Source organism: Helobdella robusta (assembly GCF_000326865.2).
Source record: "Helobdella robusta unplaced genomic scaffold HELROscaffold_6, whole genome shotgun sequence".
NCBI lineage: Eukaryota > Metazoa > Annelida > Clitellata > Rhynchobdellida > Glossiphoniidae > Helobdella > Helobdella robusta.
The window spans coordinates 4,643,816-4,652,761 of NW_008705330.1; positions in this window are offsets into that span (position 1 = coordinate 4,643,816).

Genomic DNA, 8,946 nt, shown 5'->3' on the forward strand with positions numbered 1-8,946 from the left:
TATAATTGTTTATTATTATTATTGTTATTATTATTACTGTTATTTCATTCTCATAATTACATTATTACATTGCACCATCGTCATCGTCGTCGTCATCAACAGAACGTTTCTGTGACAGTCTTTGAAAAAGTGAACCCTGGAACGAGGCAACAACAAAAATGTAAAACTGCACTGAAGGCAACAAACAACAACAACAATAAAATAAATACTAATACTACTGCCTTTAATAATAATAATAATAATAATAATAATAATAATAATAATAATAATGTTAATGATAGTAGTAATAATAATAATAAATCGAGACCACACAGTGTAGCACTATTCGAATTTGACGATGACATCTTACGACGACTGTTGCAAAACAACGACCACAACAACAATAACAATAATCAACAGCAACAACAACAATCATCATCAGTAGCAGCCGCGTCAACAACAACCTCTGATGGTAGCCTGAAAGATATTGAAGTTGTTTTGACTCTCTCCAATGCTACAGCTGGTATGATGGGATGCTGGTCTGTCTGTGTATGTCTGTCTGTATGTCTGTCTGTTTGTATGTCTGTCTGTCTGTGTGTGTATGCGTGTATACACATGTATGTATATATATTTGTGCATATACAAACGTACATCCAGGCCAGGTTATGTCTTATTAGGAATATTTTAAAACATTGCATAGGCATGCATTCATTCTTAATATATTTATGCCTAATGCATACGTACATTCATTCGTATATACATATATACATAAATACACACACATACATACAGAAGGATATGTTTTGTTGAAGAATACCACCATGACGTCCATTGATTGGGAATTAACTGGATTCACTCCACCCTTCGTTAAAGTAATTTTTTTATTTATTGTTGTTGTTGTTGCGGTTATTTTTTTAATGTTTGTTATGACCAAAATGACACTAACATACATGACTGATTGATCTGTTTGTTGTTTAATTGATTGATTGTTTGATTGATTGTTTGATTGATTGATTGTTTGATTGATTGATTGATTGATTGATTGATTGATTTTTGGATTGATTGTTTGAATGATTGAGTGACTGATTGATTAATTATTATTATTAATATGCTGATTGACCGACTAATTGTTGAACAGCATTGATTGATTGTTTGAGTGATTCATTGATTGTTTGTTTGATTGATTGATTGAGTGAGTGGGTGATTGATTGAGTGAGCGAGTGAGTGAGTGAGTAAGTGAGTGAGTGAGTGAGTGATTCATTGATTGAATGAGTATTTCTTTGATCGAGTGAGTAATTCATTGATTGGTTGATTCATTGACTGATGGATTAATTTTATTGAATAATTTATTAATTAATTGATTAATTGTGTGATTGATTGGCTAATTAACATAATTAATTAACTAATGATTAAACGACACAGAGGCCAGATGGTGAGCTTGTCCAGTTGGCATACTGTGCATTCGTCTTCAAGAAGACTCGCGGCGTCGTTAGGCCTAATTCCAAACATGAAGTATACCATTTGTGTTGTTATTGTTTTTCATTCATTATTATTCTTATTATTATTGTTATTATTATTCGTTATTATTATTAATGTTGTTATTGCCACGTATCTGTTTTTCTGTCTGTCTTATTTATACTCAGAGATGTGTGTGTATGTATGTGTAAAAAGCTGGGCGCTATATAAATTACATATTAATACCATGTTGTTATTTTTGTTTATTTTTATTATTATTATTTTTATTATTACTATAAAATTTTTGAAATTATTGCGACAGATAAGAGGGAGTTTCTTGCCAAGAGAGATTGGCCTCTATAATCAATTTTACGATATCAAATTAACAACACGGTCGTCATCATCGTCGTCGTCACCATTAGGGCCGTCAATTCGTATTAAGTTACATATGCTTGGAAAGGTATGTATACGTTGTCGTTGTTGTTGTGGCTGTTGTGTTGTTGTTGTTGATGTTGTTGCTGTGTTGTTGTTGCTGTGTTGTTGTAGTTCGATTTGGGCTTGAATTTTTTTTCTTTTCCTGATGGTTCTTCATTGTTTGTTTGTTGATTTGTTTTTGTTGTTATTGTCAATTTATCTTTATTTGTCGTCATTTTTTTGTCTTTATTATCCAGTTCTGACATACGCAGAACCACTTACAATGTTACAGATATATGTTATATATATATATATTTTTTATTATGTTCTTTATGTCTTCATCTATTGATTTGAAGCAGCTATCTTCACAACATTGCAAGTGTGTGTCGTGCCATTGTAACAAGTTTATATATCGTTACTAAAACTGTACCACGTTAAACTGTACCGTCATATTTTATAACACCATTGTATAATAATAATAATAAAAATAATGATAATAATAATAATGTTTAGTTATCAACATGCTAAAATACCCGAATACACTTCAATTCATTCGCATTTCTTCACTTAAATTAATTAATTAATTTATTTTTTTAAGTCCAATGGCCCGAGCGTTAGCAACATCGAAGGTAACAATAACAACAACAACAATAATAATAAGAATATTAAGAATAATAATACGAATGATCTGGACATAAGTAGTGCTAAAAGCCAGGCTAAAACTCGGTTGGATCATTTTTTACTTCTGTCTCTGATTTTTACCGTGCTTGTTTTGTATTGCATTGTTTTGTATCTTGATGCATTTTATTGTATCGTGTTTTTTTGTATTGTGAATTATTTTGTGTTGTATGGTTTTGTATTTTTTTTTGTATTGTTTTTTACTGTTATTGTATTGTAGTGTTTTGTAATTTAATGTAATTTGTTGTATTGTTTGGTATTTTTGTTGTATTGTAGCGTGCTGTATTGTATTAAAATAACTTGGGTTGTATTATTACGTCATCATCAACTTAGTCATCATCATCATCATCTTTTTACATCCAGGCACCCGTCAGCGTCATCGTCAACCACCATGTCGTCATCGGTGATGATGGAGTCGTCAGCCTCATCAGATAACTGGCTGTCCTGGAATCCACATAGTCTGGTCTTGCCGAGAAGCATTCCTAACAGGTTTTTTTTATGCTGTCTCTCTCTCTCTCTCTCTCCTTCTCTGTGTGTGTCAGTGTCCCGTGTGTGTGTGTGTGCTCGTGCGTGCGCGCGTGTATATGATGTTGTTTACTAACGTAAAAATTAGAGATGTACCAAATTGTGAATTTGGCCAAGTAGTTTATCTACTATTTGGCCGAAGGCTGAATACCAAAAAACGCAAAATTTTGAAGAAAAATAATTTACCTTTTTTGATTAGAAAACAGACTTTATAAAATGAACTAAGTAAAATAAACAATCTCTTGTTCAAGTTCTGACAACTTAATACTACAACACAATATAACATAACCTAATACATATTACTGAACGATACTCTTCAACAGATCAACCATGAGCAAGCTAGAGATTAGCAATAAAGGGTTTGACAATCATACCGTTAGTACTTTTCGACAATTATTTTAAGTTTTTATTAAGTTTATTATTGCCTTCTTTTATTTGTTTATGCTACTAATAATTAGGAACAAAATCAATAATAATAATAATAATAATAATAATAATAATAATAATAATAAATGATAATAAATGATAATAATGGTAATAATGGTAATAATAATGATAATAATAAATGATAATAATGATAATAGTCTTTCCAAAATTTAGCTGGAATTGTCAAATCTTCAGCCGCCATTCTACTGCGCCTACAAATCAGTGACCGTGAGGGCGCGTCACATCTTGAGCGTCCCCATAGAGTTCAAACCATCGACGCCAGGAACTTTCTACGGGGTCTTAGCCATCAGATCTGAAGACAATCAACTCTCTCTGGTTAACCTAAGTGGCGAAGCTTAAATGATTGTTAAGGGAACGTTTGGATGTCTGTTTAGTCTTAGTTCATTTTCTCTTCTCTCACTCTGTTTATTTTATTTATTGAAGAAGGCGTTTCGGTGTGCTATATTAGGTATGTTTTAATTACGTTGTTTAATGTATGTTTGTGTTTTTATGTGTGTGATCTTACTCTTATGCAAATTTTTAATGTGTTTCACTACTACTATATACACGTGTAGATATACCAATGAAACTGTTAAATTAATCGTTGTTAGGTCTTTAATGTTTTTTCTTTTTTCATTGCCATCCATGTGTTCTCATTTATTTAGCATTTTTCAAATCCTATTAACTTCTAATGTACACACTTACATACACACTAACGTACACACACACACACACACATATTTTTACATAAGTACGTTCATGTAGATATATAATTTAATGGCTAACAGTTTTGAAAGTAAAGGTATGAGATGCTATTTACAACTTTCAAAGTTATTATAACGTATCTTATTATTTATAATCTATTAGATTCGTAGCCGATGATGAACATTAATTTTTCTATCTCTTTCCATCCTACCTTATATGATGATCACACAGACATATGATGGCTTATAGCCATCTGTGTCGTATTATACAAGACACAGGTTTTACGTTACACAACGGCGTTTATAGATAAGATTCACGCCCTCTCAATTTAAAACTGTCATTCAATGCAAGACAACAAGTTTTAGTTTCATTTGGTTGGTTTTTATGGCTTTTAGATAGTCTTTAAACAATTTTTGACTATTTTTTCAGATTTAATATGTATCAATCAATCAATCAATCAATCAAAAAAATCTCTCTTATAGTGCCTAGCATTTATCTGTATGATTTATCAAAGTTCGGTTTTAATTTGTATCAGAAAAACATCTATAATAAATTGACTAATTTTCTTAAATGTATGTATGTATGTATGCATTGCCAAAAAACAATAGAAATGTTTGTAATTTATATGCAATGGTAATAAATAAAGATTGTATTGAACAAATGTAGATACTACCTAGTGGCGAGGACATGATTCAATGCAATGCACCGATGTTAAATTGCAAACCTGTTACAATATGATTCACACATTATTGCATGTTCCGCTTTTTATAACATTTTTTTTATATATATACACGAAACTTCAACTTTTATGTCGTAACCACAAATGTATATCATTGACTTATTAATATTATGCTTTTAAAATAATACACATCTTAGCCACGCTTCGTTTTTTTGATAGCCGTGTTTCGCTTTTGTTCTCAATTCATATTATTTTCGAGTTTTTCAAATCAGGCACAAACAGTTGCAGAGTTTGAAAGAATGTTAGGAAATATTTGAGAAAAAGTATGGTAGAATCATCACTCAATATACCCAAAAATTTGATGTTATTACACAAAATTAGCCAGCTAGATAGATTTAATGGCTGGAATTACATCTGAAATTAGCCGAAGCCATTCTCATAGACATAAAACAACCACTGATAAACAAACAACAAAAGATTTCAACAATACTCCCAACAAGAAAGACAATAATAAAATATAATAACAATAATGGTACCGATGAGGACTAGACTAGGGGCTTATATGGTGTGGTTTTATATTTGTATCATCCTGTAAAAATTTCAGTTAAAAAGGATAAGTATTAGTGACCTCTCAAATCACATTTTGTTTTTTTTTATGAAGCCTGAATGATTTTTTTTAGTGTTTGGGGTTTTTAAAATATTTTTACACGTTTTTATAAAACATTATAGAAGTTTATTGTATGGAGAAGACAAAAAATTTGCCAAACAAGAAGAGAAAAGATTAAAAAGGAAACTAAACTAAGCAAGAATCAAAAACAAGAAAAACCTAATAAAAAGAGAAACATGAAGATGATGATGATAATTCAACATCAACAGATGACGTAAACGATAAGTCTGATGAGGAAGTAGGGTGTCAGCAAATACCATCAGAATCAAATTGCAGGAAGTACTCCGATATTTACCTGATTTTGATGGTGTAAACATAGATCGCCTGCCAATTGTGGTATCAGGGAAAAATGTAGAAAAACTGATAGCTATACCAAAGGTTGGCGGTACTGGCATGAACATAGGAACCACAATAGTTCAGTTACTTCAGAATTGGGAAGGCGTGTCAAATTGGTTGGCTGGTTTGTGTTTTGACACAACAAGTTCTAATACTGGCATTTATACTGGTGCTATAACAATAATTCAGAAATCCTTTAATAAACATCTCTTGTTTTTAGCATGCGGGCATCATATTCTTAAAATTATTGAAACAGCTTTATTTGATTTATTTTTCACTTCATCTGGCCCTCAAATTGCTATTTTTAGTAGATTTAAAGATCAATGGCCATCAATTAATCAGTTAAAATATGCATCGATTGACAAGGTAACAACTGGTTGTTCTTTGACTAATGATGAAAATTGGGGCTAAAGCAAAATTGTGTAGCTATGATTGATTTTCTTCAAGACTCAACCTCGACATGGCTACTTGCAATTGATTAGGCTTTCTCTCATAACTCTTGGAGTTTCAGATCCTACTGCTGTACAAGTCACTTCTCCAGGAGCTTATCACAGGGCTCGCTGGATGGCCAAAGGAGTTTATTGTTTGAAGATTTTTTGCTTTCGTGAGCAACTGAAGTTAACTGCACATGAGCTACAAGCATTAAAGAGACTTTGTCTCTTTACTGTAACTGTATATGTAAAGGCATGGTTTCGTGCAGCAAACAGCTGTAGTGCTCCTTACAAAGATTTATGTCTTCTTCAAACTCAGGAATTATTTGAAAAAGTTGATTGCAAAGTTGGAAAAGAAGCAATAAAAAAATTAAAAGGAATCTCTGGTATCTAAGCGAAGATCTTGTTGGAATGACATTTGTTTCTGATTTGGTTAATGTCGATGTGAAAAAGCTTATGGTTAAAGCATTACATAAACCAGCAAAAAAATGATGTTAGAAAAGTAGATCCAAAACACATAAGTTCTTTAAAATCCAAGATTTTGTGACAAAACAGTCTTTAAATTTATTTTCTACGTTGAAACTCAGTCAAAATTTTCTTTGCTTTGATCCAGAAGCATGGCCTCAACTAGAGGATTACAATAATGCAAAAGAGATAGTGACTGCAGTACGGGTAGTTAATGATTGTGCTGAGTTAATATGGCATCTGATTTTAATACAGCACTTACTCATGATGAAAATCAGCGCCAGTTGATGTATCAGGTGATTGAGCATCACAGGAAATTGATGAATGAACCTTAGAAAAAGAACTATACTAATTCAGACATTACTTTATAATAAAACAATATATAAATATTCATAATAAAATTAAAAACAATTATTTTTTATTAATTTCAAAAAAATGTTTCAAAAAACTGAATTTTCTGAACAATCTCATCAATGAGAGGTCACTTAACATTGTTTGATTTTATTGATTTTTGGTGTTTGTCTTTATATCATCAAATGACACAAAATAAACCCATATGCAAATCTGGTTTGAAAAAAATTTTTTTTCTTAATAAAAATAAAACGGTTTAATAAGGACACTGAAGAAAGCAACATCGATCAAAGTGCTATCAAAGCAATAAAACACAACAACGAAGCAATAAAACATAGCCCCATAGTAATTAGCCCGAACAAAGAAAGTGTTGTAATTTGGTTGACAGGGTGAGGTTTATAGGAACGCCAGTAATTAATAGGTTTAGGTTAGGAGCTTGGTTGGTGAGTATTTTTGGGCCAAAAATAATGTATGGATCCTACAGATCCTATGGATTCTTGTGGTACGCCGTGATGAATAGGAGCAGGCTTCAAATAGACGTTGTCTATGGAAACATATTGTGCCCGTGAGAAAAGATAGCTTCTCATCCAGTTATGAGCTGCGCCTCTTACTCCGTAATTATGTAGTTTGGATAGGAGTATTTTGTGATGGATGACATCGAAGGCTCTGGATAAGTCCAGGAAAATGCCAATGGAAAGATTTTTGTTGTTCATTTCATTTAGTATGTACTGAGTGAAGTCAATAATGGCAAGCTCAGTTGAATGGCTGGGTCTGAATCCATATTGGTTTGTTGCAGATAGTTTAGTTGGAGCTGAAGAAATTAGAGAATTATGAAACTGACATTCCATAACGACATTTTAATTTCAGTAGTTTATCATTTTTTCAATTAGTGAAGATAAAGTTTAGAATAATGTCAAGAGCTGGTTCTTGCTTAATCTGGTCCTACGAGTCACATATTTAAGCAATTCATCATGTAAAACACAGCTCACTTGTCATGATAAAGAAAGGTCTTTCACTGATACGTCTTTTTCTGTTATCACGTTCATAAACTCCCACTAGGTTTTAATTTCTAAAATGTTTGTGTTTATAAAAAAATATAGATTTCTACATAAATATAAAAATTGCTGCTTACGTACACACATACGTGCCTGTCCAATTACATACACACACACACACACGCACATATATATATATATATATATATATATATATACATACACATATATATACATACAATGAAATTTTGTTGATTTGATTTTGTTGCGTTGAAGAATTTGTTGTAAATATTGTTACAAAAAGTTAAAAACTAGTCATTTGAGCTGCAGACATTTTCAAAAAATTGTGACAGAGAACTATTATCGGACGTTTTATTTGCTATCAAATTAATTTTTGATAACGGCACGAAAGCCCATATTTGGTTCTCTTGCATTGGCTACCTATAAAATATAAATTAATTTTTAAAATATGCACATTCATGTAAAAGTCTCAATCTAAATTATTTCCTAAGTACTTATCAGCATAGGCGGCGAGTTGTTCAAATTATTGGGGGGGCTCAAAAGTTACCGAAATTTTAGTTTTTTTATTATTATTAGTCAAATTGTAATTCAAACTTATTTTTAATTTTTAATCAATTTAAAAGTCAAACATTTAAACAATATAATGCAAAACAATGTAAAGTAAAATTCTATTTTTAAATATCCCGAACATTAAAGAATCTGGTGAACAGTTTAAACAATATAATGTAAATAGTGAAATTCTATTTTTAAATATCCCGAACATTAACAAAATCTAGTTTAATGCAGTCATGTTCCAAACGATTTTCTGCGCAAATCATT